General features: G+C 36.2%; 1 pseudogene; it reads left to right on the top strand.

The window, feature by feature from the left end:
• Window positions 1-979: 979 nt before the first annotated feature.
• On the top strand, window positions 980-12,309 carry LOC136386228 (ubiquitin-conjugating enzyme E2 L3-like; annotated as a pseudogene).
• Window positions 12,310-12,712: the final 403 nt, after the last annotated feature.

The following is a 12,712-nucleotide window of genomic DNA, read 5'->3' as shown; positions in this document are numbered from 1 at the left end:
CCCATGTCATGTCTTAAGTGCCATTTTATTTTCATACCTTATCTGTTTTCCAGAAAACACCTTTGCCGGTTTTATTGCAGTTTAATAAGAACCAAGTCTCGTGTAAGTTTTCAGACAACCCAGAGAATGGTTATTTATTCAAAACCTTCACAGTACTACTGTGACCCTGTTGCCATACCATTTCTCAATGATACTTTCCTCTATTACCTGAAAAATAGTTATTATTATTTCTCTCAACCTTGGACAGATTTTTTTTTCAATGTTAACTGGCTAGTCAATGAAACAGGAATTCTATTTTCCCAAAAGTGAAGCACTTATAAGTCTCTTTTTATGATTCTCATTCTGATTTACTGTATCTAAATAGTCTTAATTTCAGTAATAATATGCATTTTGATAACACTAAGTCAACAAGTACATATTAGTCACCTAGTATAAGCAGCATAGCATAATTCCAAAAACATTGGGAAAATACAAATAAATAAGGGAAAAACCCCAATGTTTTAGGTGAAACTGATTATTGCTTTACTCTGGGATACGGCTTCATTATATTCTTCTAGAAATCTTCTCATCATGGCTACTCTCTAATATGGAGAACCAACCAAATTTATTGAGTCTAAGTCAATTATCCTTAAACTAGATTTCAGATGTTCACAGTAACCTGACTTCTACTAAAATTATAAATAAAATGAAATGCACATTTTATCTAGTAAAATAAGTTTTCATCAGATTATCTGAATAGTGGTTTTTAACCCTGAGCTATACATTAAGAGTATATAGGGAACTTTCAGAAATTACCTATGCCAGCAACTCATTCCAGATTAAATAAATTATTATCTCAGAGGATGCTCTAAGGGGCCCAACTCCAGAGAAATTTTAAAGGAGCCATTTTAAATGATGAATTCCATATTAATGGTAAGCCAAAATGCAGTAGGTATACAAAGCCCTACCAAACACACGGCTTTATCTTACCAAATAATACATGGCAAAGGATTGTGATTGGCAGCAAGATGTAAGTGAGTTTCTTCTTCTCATGGATGCTAAAATCCAACCTAAAAACATGTTAAGGACACTACTCTTTTATGGATTCTTGCTGTATTGGCCAAGAGTTTGCCTAAAGGCTTTAATCACTGTAAAAAAAAAAAAATAGAAGACTGGATAAAGAAGATGTGCCACATATACCCTATGGTATACTACTCAGCCATAAGAAATGATGACATCAGATCATTTACAACAAAATGGTGGGATCTTAATAACATTATACAGAGTGAAATAAGTAAATCAGAAAAAACCAAGAACTGCATGATTCCATACATTGGTGGGACATAAAAACGAGACTAAGGCCCTGGCCGGTTGGCTCAGCGGTAGAGCGTCGGCCTGGCGTGCGGGGGACCCGGGTTCGATTCCCGGACAGGGCACATAGGAGAAGCGCCCATTTGCTTCTCCACTCCCCCCCCCTCCTTCCTCTCTGTCTCTCTCTTCCCCTCCTGCAGCCAAGGCTCCATTGGAGCAAAGATGGCCCGGGCGCTGGGGATGGCTCCTGGGCCTCTGCCCCAGGCGCTAGAGTGGCTCTGGTCGTGGCAGAGCGACGCCCTGGAGGGGCAGAGCATAGCCCCTTGGTGGGCAGAGCGTCGCCCCTGGTGGGCGTGCCGGGTGGATCCCGGTCGGGCGCATGTGAGAGTCTGTCTGACTGTCTCTCCCCGTTTCCAGCTTCAGAAAAAAAAAAAAAAAAAAAAAAAAAGAGACTAAGAGACATGGATAAGAGTATGGTGTTTACTGGGGGGGGGTAAGAAGGGAGAGGGGGAGGGGGAAGGGGAGGGGCACAAAGAAAACTAGATATAGATAGAAGGTGACAGAGGACAATCTGACTTTGGGTGATGGGTATGCAACATAATTGAACGACAAGATAACCTGGACATGTTTTCTTTGAATATATGTACCCTGATTTATTGATGTCACCCCAATTAAAATTAATAAAAATTTATTTATAAAAAAAAATCCAACCTAAAGAAGGAAGGAGACAAGAAGGTTATGAGGTAGTTTGTCTGTATGAATTTACCTGACCAGAGGTATACAATAGCATGATTTCTGTCTCAGATGTTGGACTCCCATAGCTCATTAACTTTATTTGTAATTGAAATTTAGAGAGAAAGGCTCTACAGGCTAAAGGGCAAGGATAATCTCTCTATTTTATATCAAGTCAATGAGGATTCCAAAGAATGCAATAAATGTCCTCTTTTGAGTACCCAACATTAGGAATAAGAGATAGCATCATAGGGTACAGTATTACCATTTCCTGGAGTGTTGAGTGTTAGCTGTAGCCTGCTGGGGGAAAATTGATTCTCAAATGCTGTTGCAGGCTATGAGCACCAGTGAAAGGGTTTGAGGTCAAGAAATAGGAGATGTCTTCTCATTAACATGTTTGAGACCCTCCCTGGTAACATGCACACATAACTAGAAGAGCTCTAGGGAAGTGGGACCGAAGTTCTGCCTCAGCAGATGGGGGCGGGCTAGAGTTATTAACATTGTATATAGTTCATTGCATGATTCCACTTTAATTCATCAGTTAATGAAGGCTGGGGAAACTTGGTTATAAATAAATGTTTTGATTTCTTATTCTACACCATTTTGTGACATAGGTAGATTTTTATCCATGTTTTTAAGAGTAAAAACAAAACCAAATGGGGCTTTGCAATATTAAATAACTTGACTGAGGTTGTTCACCTATTAAGAACCCAGTTCTGCTTGAGTCTAGTGATATAAAAACTCATCGAACTGCATTCTTCAGAAATAATTATTTAATATTTATTATATACCATGTACTTTCTTCAGCAGAACAGACACTCAGAAATTTTCTCAATGTCAAGACTCCCAGTCTGCATATAATGAGATCCTGAAATATTTTTTGTTTGAAAGGAAGTGGACCAAATATAAGATTCAGTACAACTATTAATTTTGAAAAATGTAATAGTATCTATCTAAAACAAGGATTCTATACGTTATTTCACAAGCTACACGTAGACATCATTTCAGTTTTTAGTATTCCAATCTCTATGAATGCTAATCTTATTCCCAAATAAAACCTGTCTCATCTCCTGTGTACGTCTTAAATTTCGGGAGAAATTTTGTGACATGGAGAGTAGATTTCTGTTACAGCCCATTTTATTTACCTTTACCCCATTGTTTTCATGTTTATTCTAGAAAATTATGCACTTTTGACAATTTGTGGTATTTAGTAAGCCACACTGTATACAATGACAAACAGTCCAAAAGCAACATAGAATCATCACTAAGTCCTAGGATACAGACTTACTTTTTGATGCAACTAAACTTCTTCAGCCTTCTGAAAACAATTGTTAGACAAAAATATGAAAACCTGCAAAACCAAGAGACTAATTCAAATAGAAATATATTCTAAGACTACATTGCTATTGATTGTCAAAAAGACACATAGAAAATGTTTTAATTATGAGTGTACTTATATTGTTACTGACACTAGAACAATGACCTTCCATTACTAAAGCTCTCTGTCATTATTCTAGCCATTTGTGGTCTTTGATTAGTAGCATTAGAATCTATGAAACTGTATTTGTGTGGTGCTCATTTTTTATTAAATAAAATCAGTTACAATTTTATATGTGGTATTTGTTGCCCAAGAAAAGTGTCTTTATTTTTATATGGAATAATTATTGGTCACAAAAGATCTATAAATTGAAATTTAATTTATTAATTTGCCTGTGGTTTTCCCTTGCTGAGGACATTATCTTTATTCTGCCTCATGTATAAATGAATTTTAAAGATGAGATGACTTAGAAATGAATAGTGTTATCCCAGCACAATTTTTGTTATGCTATCCTTACTCATTATCATTATCATGATGACTGAACATTATATCCCACATCTTTATAATCTCTATACTAAATATAGAAACTGTCTTTGAAACCAGGCAGGATGAAACATGTGAGAAAAATTGCACAGTATTTAAGATCTGCTTAGATGTCAATCACTGCTTTATCAACAAGTTCTGGTACTTAACCTCTCTGAATCTCAATTTCTTATTTGTAAAATAACAATGACAACAATACATGGGACTGCTCTGAAGATTAAATGAACAAAGAAGCCTGGGCCACAGTGTGGGTAGAAGATTGCATTATTAATTTAGATTTTTTTCACCCCTCCTTCTTTCATGTGACTTTTCCATCTCCTACTGAAGAGACAATGTATATTTTCTTGATACTTGACTTTGAACCATAGAATAAAGAGGAAATGAGTGTTCTGGATCTTGGCCTAAGTCTTGAAGTCCCATATATTTTGCTTGTACCCTTGTGCCTTTTCAAACACCACAAGTAGGATCTTACCTGGTTAGCCCATAAGTCTAACAGGGATTGAATCAAATAGAACAGTCTCTCCAGCTAACTCAGTGAGAAGTTGGGTCATGCTGGCTGCCACAGCCCGAAACAGAAATGCCAAGCTGAATCTATCCCCCCATCAGCCAAACCCCAGGCAACCCAGAGAAAACTACACAATAATAGTTTAGTGCTTTAAGCCACTGATTTTAAGGGTAGTTTGTTATGCAGCAAAAAATGACTGATACAGTGAATGGTCAATAAAGATTAGCCATAACTGTTATTATATGCTATCATTTGAAAGAGAAACCCAATAAAAATAAAGCAGCATGATAACCAGTAAGGTACAGAACTCTGTTTTCTAAACCTGAGGTTGTTTATAAGAAATACTATATTATATACTCCTGTTTGTTTCCTGAAACCTCTGTTGGCAGATAGCAGCTTCTTCAGGAAAAGGAAATGCAAATGGTTGAGGAGAGTTTTGCCTAATCCTCCAAGTCTCCAAGGAAAATAGAATCTTATAATAAACGATCTTGTGACCACGGATGTATAACTGTAATGGCAATGCTACAAATACATCTCATATGCAAACCCTGAAAACATCTCCCTCCTACAGATTCTTCCGCAAATACTTTGCTCCATCTCATGGAAGGAATCATAGCGTTCCTTCCGGAAGCCTCAATCTGTGGCTCTTGGCAGAAGCCAACTCAGAAATAGCCATTTGAGCTCTGACAGAGGGTGGGTCAGGAGACAGAGGTTTTTTACAGGAAATTAAATGGCAGAGCGGGGAGAACTGAAGGCAGAGTTACTTAACTATCCAAACTTTTAACTGCTCACAAATTTGAAGCTTTTAAAAGTACATAAATATAGAAGTGTTCTTCAGCTGAATGCAGTGGACAACTTGGAGTCCTCCTTTTTGCGGTGCATACTGTATTGAGATTGAGCATGGACACGGGAGTAGTTTGTGGGTTTTGGTGTAAAAGAGAACTGCATGATTAAATCTGGCTTAAAATACAAATAAAACATGTGCTGTAATCCTGCACCGATCTGACTAGATAGTCTAAGAAATGGTGAGCATTCTTGTAATAACGGATGAAATAATAATAATGATTTGAAAAGCTGTCCACCATTAATTGTGAGTTTCGGAAGGAAATTGCAGTTTGTTTCTATATATTGCTTTGCCCTTCAGCTCAGCTGTTGGCTCAGCATTAATATTCAGGCAGCATCAATGCCAGTCCTGGTGATTCACTGAGGTATTATGAATATGCAAATGAGCAAGGGCTTTTTATGTCGATGTTTTGTCTTTCTTAGATGTCTGAAGGAATAATTGGAGCCAATCAGCTACTGACAACTTGTATATAGATAACTATTGCTCTGGAACTTTAAACCATTTAACAATTTTTCTTATATCAGTGCAAAGCATTGATTTCAGTCAATCTCTTGTAAAGAGTACTCCCACTATGCTCTTAAAGTGACTGACTTAGAGGGTAAAGTGTCATATTAATTTAACTTCTCCGATTATAGTCACAGCATGTTGGTGGGAGCAGTACACAAATAGTGGAATTTGGATTAGTTGCTCACTTTTTATTTTTCCCTGAGTATTTATTTATTTTCCCTGGGTATTTAAAAAGTCAGGGATGCAGGAGTTAGTGGAGTGTTTCAAGCAGATGAATTCTAGAGCTTTTGAAGTATGGATATAGAAATGACAGAAAGAGGTTGTAGGAGGAAAAATAATTATTCATATTCAGCACTAATTAATCTTTGATTCAAATTTTTTATTTAAGACTTTATTATTTTAGAGAGAAGGGGAAAGATATTATTTTAGAGAGAAGGGGAAAGAGAGAGAGAGAGAGAGAGACAGAGAGAGAAAGAGAAAATGGGGGAGGAGCAAGAAGCATCAACTCCCATCTGTGCCTTGACCAGGCAAGCGCAGGGTTTTGAAATGGCAACCTCAGCATTCCAGGTTGATGCTTTATCCACTGCGCCACCACGGGTCAGGCCAAATGTTTGATTTTAAAATCACATTAATGTTATTTAAGGAGAAAGAATAAGCCTTAATATTTCTGTACAATTTGTTTTAGCACAAACAAGAATAACTTTTATCAAGAAAAATAAAAGTGTAAATAAAGCCTGACCAGGTGGTGGCACAGTGGATAGAACATCATACTGAGATCCAGAGGACCCAGGTTCCCAAGGTCACCAGCTTGAGCGTGGGCTCATCTGGTTTGAGCAAAGCTCACCAGCTTGAACCCAAGGTCGCTGGCTTGAGCAAGGGGACACTCAGTCTTCTGTAGGCCCTCAGTCAAAGCTCATATGAGCAAGCAATCAATGAACAACTAAGGTGCCACAATGAAGATTTGATACTTCTCATCTCTCTCCTTTCCTGTCTGTCTGTCCCTATCTGTCCCTCTCTCTGTCTCTCTCTGTCCGTGTCACAAAAAACCCAAAATTATAAATATATAAACCATGTAAATTTTAATATAAATTTTGTTAACTCCTATTACATCTTTATTAAGGATTTTGTAATGCAGTTTAATCACTTATATTTAGAATCTAAAGAGAATATAAATGAGAAACAAAACAGAAATAGACTCATAGATACAGAAAACAGACTGATGGTTGCCAGAGGGGAGGAGGATTGGGGGACTGGGTGAAAAGGGTGAAGGGACTGAGAAGTACAGGTTGGGAGTTATAGAACAGTCATGGGGATGTGAAGTACAGTATGGGAAATATAGTCAATAATACTGTAATAACTACATATGGGGCCATGGGTACTTGAAATATCAGAGGGTGGACACTTTTTAAAGTATATGATCATCTAACCATTATGCTCTTCACCTGAAAATAATACAAAATAACATTGAATGTAAAATGTAATTTAAATATACAATAAAAGAAAGATCTAAAATGTCAATAAAATGTAAAGAATGGGAGAAAATATATTTCTTAGAACTCCTCTTAAGAAGTATACTGAATAAAATTACCAGGCATATGTTATTTTGGCAAGCCACTTAGGGTGAAACTACTCTAAGGAGATAGATTGTCTTCTTCTTTCATCCTCCTCATTTAACATCCTTATATTTTCCCAGCTTTATTGAGAAATGTTTGGTGAATAAAAATTGTATATATTTCAAGTATAGAATGTGATGTTTTGATATACTTATACATTGTAAAATGATTATACAATGAAGCTAATTAATATATCTATCACCTCATACTTATCATTTTCTCTATCGTGAGAATGCTTAAGATCTGTTACTTTAGCATATTTCAAGTGTACAATATACAAGGGGGGCAAAAGTAGATTTACAGTTGTATGTGAAAGTTGATTCTTATATTATTTATTTATTATTTTTTGTATTATTCATTGTAATATTTGTCTTCTTCTTATTGCTGTTATTATCCTTACTTATGGTTTTTTGGGTAAGGGTGGCTGGTAATTCAACCTACTTTTTCCCATCCCTGTTTCATTATTGACTATAGTCACCATGCTGTACATTAGATCTTCAGGATCTATTCAAATTGTAACTGAAAGTTTATACTCTTTGATCAACATATCTTCTTTTCCCCAACTCCTCAGCCTCTGGTAACCACCATTCTGTTATTTGTTACTATGAGTTCAACATTTTTTTTGTTTTGATTCCACATATAATTGAGATGATATAATGATGTCATGCAGTATTTTTCTTTCTGTGTCTGACTTACTTAAGATAATGTTTGTGGGTTCATCCATTTTGCCAAACATGGTAATATTTCCTTCTTTTTTAAGGCTGAGTAATAGTCTATTGTGTGTGTGTATGCATGTGTGCCAAATTTTCTTTTTCCATTTATCTGTTGACAGACTCCCAGATTATTTCCATATCTTGGCTACTGTAAATAGTGCTGCAAAGAACACAGGAGTACAGATATCTCTTTGAATTAGTGATTTAATTTTCTTCAGATATATACATACACAGGTGTGATTGCTGGACCACACAATAGTTCTATTTTTTAATATTTTGAGGAAACTCCATACTGTTTTCAATAATGGCTGTAAGAATTTACATTCCCACTAACAGTGTACAAGGATTCCTTTTCCTCCACATGCCATAAGGGACTCTTAAAAGTAACAACAGAGGATCACTAGATTATTTACTAAGAGGAGCAATGATCTGACTGACATCAATGAGTGGGTATAGTAATTTAGAGGTGGGGTATTTCTGATAATCAGATCTGTCCTTTGGATCCTTGAACACAACAATCAAATTGTCCCTCAAGTAAAATTGAATAAATATAAAAAGCATAGTGGTTTGGATAAACCAAATTATGAGGACTCTGGCAGAAACATGTGCTGCCCATTGTCTCCAAAATAGGACCTCACATATTAGACCCTTTAGATAGCTGTTATCTCTTCCTGTACCACTCTGTTCAGAAGATCTCATCCAATATCATGCAGTTGGTTCCAGACATTAATGCAATAGGTCTTACAAGAAAATACAGTGTGTCCATAAAGTCATGGTGCACTTTTGATTGGTCACAGGAAAGCAACAAAAGACTATAGAAATGTGAAATCTGCACCAAATAAAAGGAAAACTCTCCCAGTTTCATACTATTCAGTGCAGTTTGATGTGGGCTCACGCACAGATTTTTTAGGGCTCCTTAGGTAGCTATCCCATATAGCCTCTACAGACTCGTCACTGACTGATGGCCTACCAGAACAGGGTTTCTCCACCAAACTGCCGGTTTCCTTCAACTGCTTATCCCACCGAGTAATGTGATTCCTATGTGGTGGCGCTTCGTTATAAACGCACCGGTATTCACGTTGCACTTTGGTCATGGATTTGAATTTAGCGAGCCACACAACACACTGAACTTTCCTCTGTACCGTCCACATCTCGACTGGCATGGCCGTGGGCTGCTCCGCTGTATGCACGGTGTTACGTCATCATCTGCGCATGCGCACATGCTGCCACATCATCCTACAGAAACTGAGAGGGTTTTCCTTTTATTTGGTGCAGATTTCACATTTCTATCATCTTTTTTTGCTTTCCTGTGAACGGTCAAAAGTGCACCATGACTTTATAGACACACTGTACAATTATATTTTAAAATTGTTCATATAAAAGAGCTTACTTTCTCTGCATTTACCCCTTTTACTCCCCATTTCGTATAAACCAAATTCCTAGTAATAATAAAAAAATAATGGTGATTGTAATTTGCTTGAAGATAATTCAGCATAGACTGTTTATGCATTCTCACCAGAAATCCCCTTGCCAGGGATAGTCAAATATTACTTTTTCAAAGAGGACAAGCTCCTCTCCAAAGTCAGAGATTATAAATACATTAGCTAGCTTTGTCTTTGATCAGATCGAAATGTTTTGCTAATCAGCATATTTCATGTCAGAATTTGGTTTTTGTTGATTAAGTTAGTGGCTAGCTATTAATTAACATGGCACCTGTTAGAAATGGATGGTAATTAGTGAAACAAAAGCTTTTGACTTACATGAATTGGCAAAAATAATATAAATATACTCCCCATCCATGAATAAACTGGACATAAAAATCCAGAAAGGTTTATAGTGTCTACCCTTAGGTATGCTGCCAAAGACTTGGTGTATAAGCTATTCTGTGTCTTTGGTTTAGAATGATGCTGGTCATCTAATGCTGACCATAAGAGTAACTGAGTCCTACTTCTGAGATGTTGTTGTGTTGAGTCAATATTTATTTTAGGGGAGTGGTCAAGGCTAATAAAATGACAGATATCTAGGACTTTATCAAGCTTACAAAAAAGGCTATAAGAACTATTTTTGCCTCTTTGCTAATAAATGTTTCTATTAGAACAGAGCTTATTCTAAGATGTGATTTCATAATAACCTGGTTACAATGTTCAAGGGAAGTAGCTAAACTTTATTCATACAAAATATTTTGTTTATTAAAATCAAATAAATAGCCTGATCAGGTAGCAGTGCAGCAGCTAAAGCATTAACCAGGGATGCTGAGAACTCAGGTTATTGGCTTGAGAATGGGCACATCCAGCTTGAGCATGGGATCATAGATATGACCACATGGTCACTAGCTTGAGCCCAAAAGTTGCTGGCTTGAAATCCACAGTCACTGGTTTAGGCCCAAGGTCACTGGCTTGAGCAAAGGGTCACTGGCTCAGCTGGAAACCCTTCCCACCCATCAAGGAACATATGAGAAGCAATAAATGAACAACTAAAGTGCTGAAACTACAAATTGGTACTTCTTATCTCCCTTCTTCTGTCTGTCTCTATCTCTCACTAAAAAAATTACGTAAATAAATGAAACAGCTCTAAGAGTTTTGCATGTTCAAATTTGCTTAGGGTCATCTTCAACAGAATATTAATTAATGATGTTTCCATTTTTAATTCTCCACTTAGTAGATCTTATCTACCTGAGAGTTTTTTTTTTTAAGAATGCATTATTGTAGTATAATTTACATTGGTCAAATAACTTATATAACTGATAATCACCATCTTCATCTCAAAACTTGAGTTTTAAAACAAACAAACAAAGAAAACATAAAAAACTTGAGTTTGCATGAAAAAAGTAGATCAGCAAGTTACTGTATATCAGATAATAGCATCGTTTTAGACAATGAGATCATATACTTTTGCATTTTCATTATATAAAACAAATTTATTTTTTAAAAGACTTACAAGAAGCTATTGACTTAAGGTTTTTAAAAAAATATTATTCAAATAACTAAATGAGGCTTGAAAATAATAATTAAAAATAGAAAAATTTTAGATAGCTGTAAAATGTTAAGAAGTAACATTTCCCAATATTAAAAAACAAACAAAAGACAGAAGTGAAATTTTATGCTTATTGATTAATAGCTCCCCATTTCTCCCTCTCCACAGTCCTTGGTAACCACCATTCTAATCTTTGATTTTATGACTTTGACTATTTTAGATACAGTACTTCATATAAATGGAATCATGCAGTACTTGTCTTTCTGTGTCTGACTTATTTCTCTTAGAACCTATAGTTAACAATAAAGTACTGCACACTTAAAATCTGCTAAGAGGGTTTTCAAAAAGCAAGAAGCAAAAACTACCTTGCTCAAAACTCACTTGATTAGACCAAGGATCAACCCAACAAGTTATTGTCTGAATAAGTCAATATTTCTCCAAAGAATCCATTTATCTGTTGTGTGGCAGGCATGGTTTGCACACAGGGGACACTGTAATGAAAATTATTGGATCTTGCCCTTGTAAATTCCTATACAGCCAAACAATAGTAAATAAATATTAATCATTATATAATATAATCAAAGCTATATTAGAGACAGTACCATTTAGAACAAGGTTCCAGTTTTATTTTGGTATATATTAACTGGAAAGCTTTGGTGAAAGCATGAGGTTTAGTTTCTTTATTTGTAAAAATGAGATAATAATGCCTGTCTTACAGAGTCTTCATGTTGTCATGACAATTAAATACACTTTTTATAAAATGCTTACCTGAGGGAAAGCAGCAGTATCAGATCCAAGATGGAGAGGTAGCAGGAAGGCAGCAGGAGGCTGATGAAAGAGCTTGAAGAAATCTGCAAATGTGGAATGAAAAGCTTCCATAACATCCAGGTTGATGAAGCTAATTTACTGACTTAGCAAGGATTTACTGTTCCCGACAACCCTCCATATGATAAGGGGTTCTTCAGAATCGAAACCAACTTTCCCGGGGAGTAACCATTCAAACCACCTACGATCAAATTTTTAAAAAGATCTATCAGCCTAACAATAAAGAAAAGGAGCAGGTCTGTCTTTCAGTAATTAGTGCCAAAAACTGGAAGCCAGCAACCAAAACCGACCAACTAATCCAGTATCTCATGGAGCTGGTGGACCACCAGCCCCAGCAAACCCTTCGGGTTATCCTAACTGAAGAGTACTCTAAGGACCTTGAAAAGTTCTGTAAGAATGCTGAAGAGTTTAAAAAGAAATATGGGGAAAAGCAATCTGTAGACTAATATCTGGCACGATTGATTACAACAAGTGTGAGCAGAGACATTGAACAATCCATTCAGACATCCTCCAAAGTAGGACTCTGGGAAAAACTGACACATGCCATGGCTTAGCATTCACTTGTGGCAGTTATTAACTTTATATATTTTTTAAATCAAAAGTGGTCTAATCTGTAAAGAAAGGTTTAAAAACTTATGTTCTAATTCTGCTTTAAAAAAATGCTTACCACAATGCTTGGTATACTTTATAATAGACAATCTCTTAAGCACTGGATTGAGCAATTGTCCTCAATATTTCCAACAAATGATCTCACCACACTGAATACTCATGGCTAGGAGGCTATTCTTCACTACACACTTGAATGTCTGTCTCCATCCACTGAGTTATTTGCTTATCAAAGAGTCACTT

Source organism: Saccopteryx leptura, chromosome X (genome assembly GCF_036850995.1).
Source record: "Saccopteryx leptura isolate mSacLep1 chromosome X, mSacLep1_pri_phased_curated, whole genome shotgun sequence".
NCBI classification, from domain to species: domain Eukaryota; kingdom Metazoa; phylum Chordata; class Mammalia; order Chiroptera; family Emballonuridae; genus Saccopteryx; species Saccopteryx leptura.
Note: the sequence above shows the minus strand (reverse complement) of the source record. Positions and strands in the feature narration are given on the sequence as shown.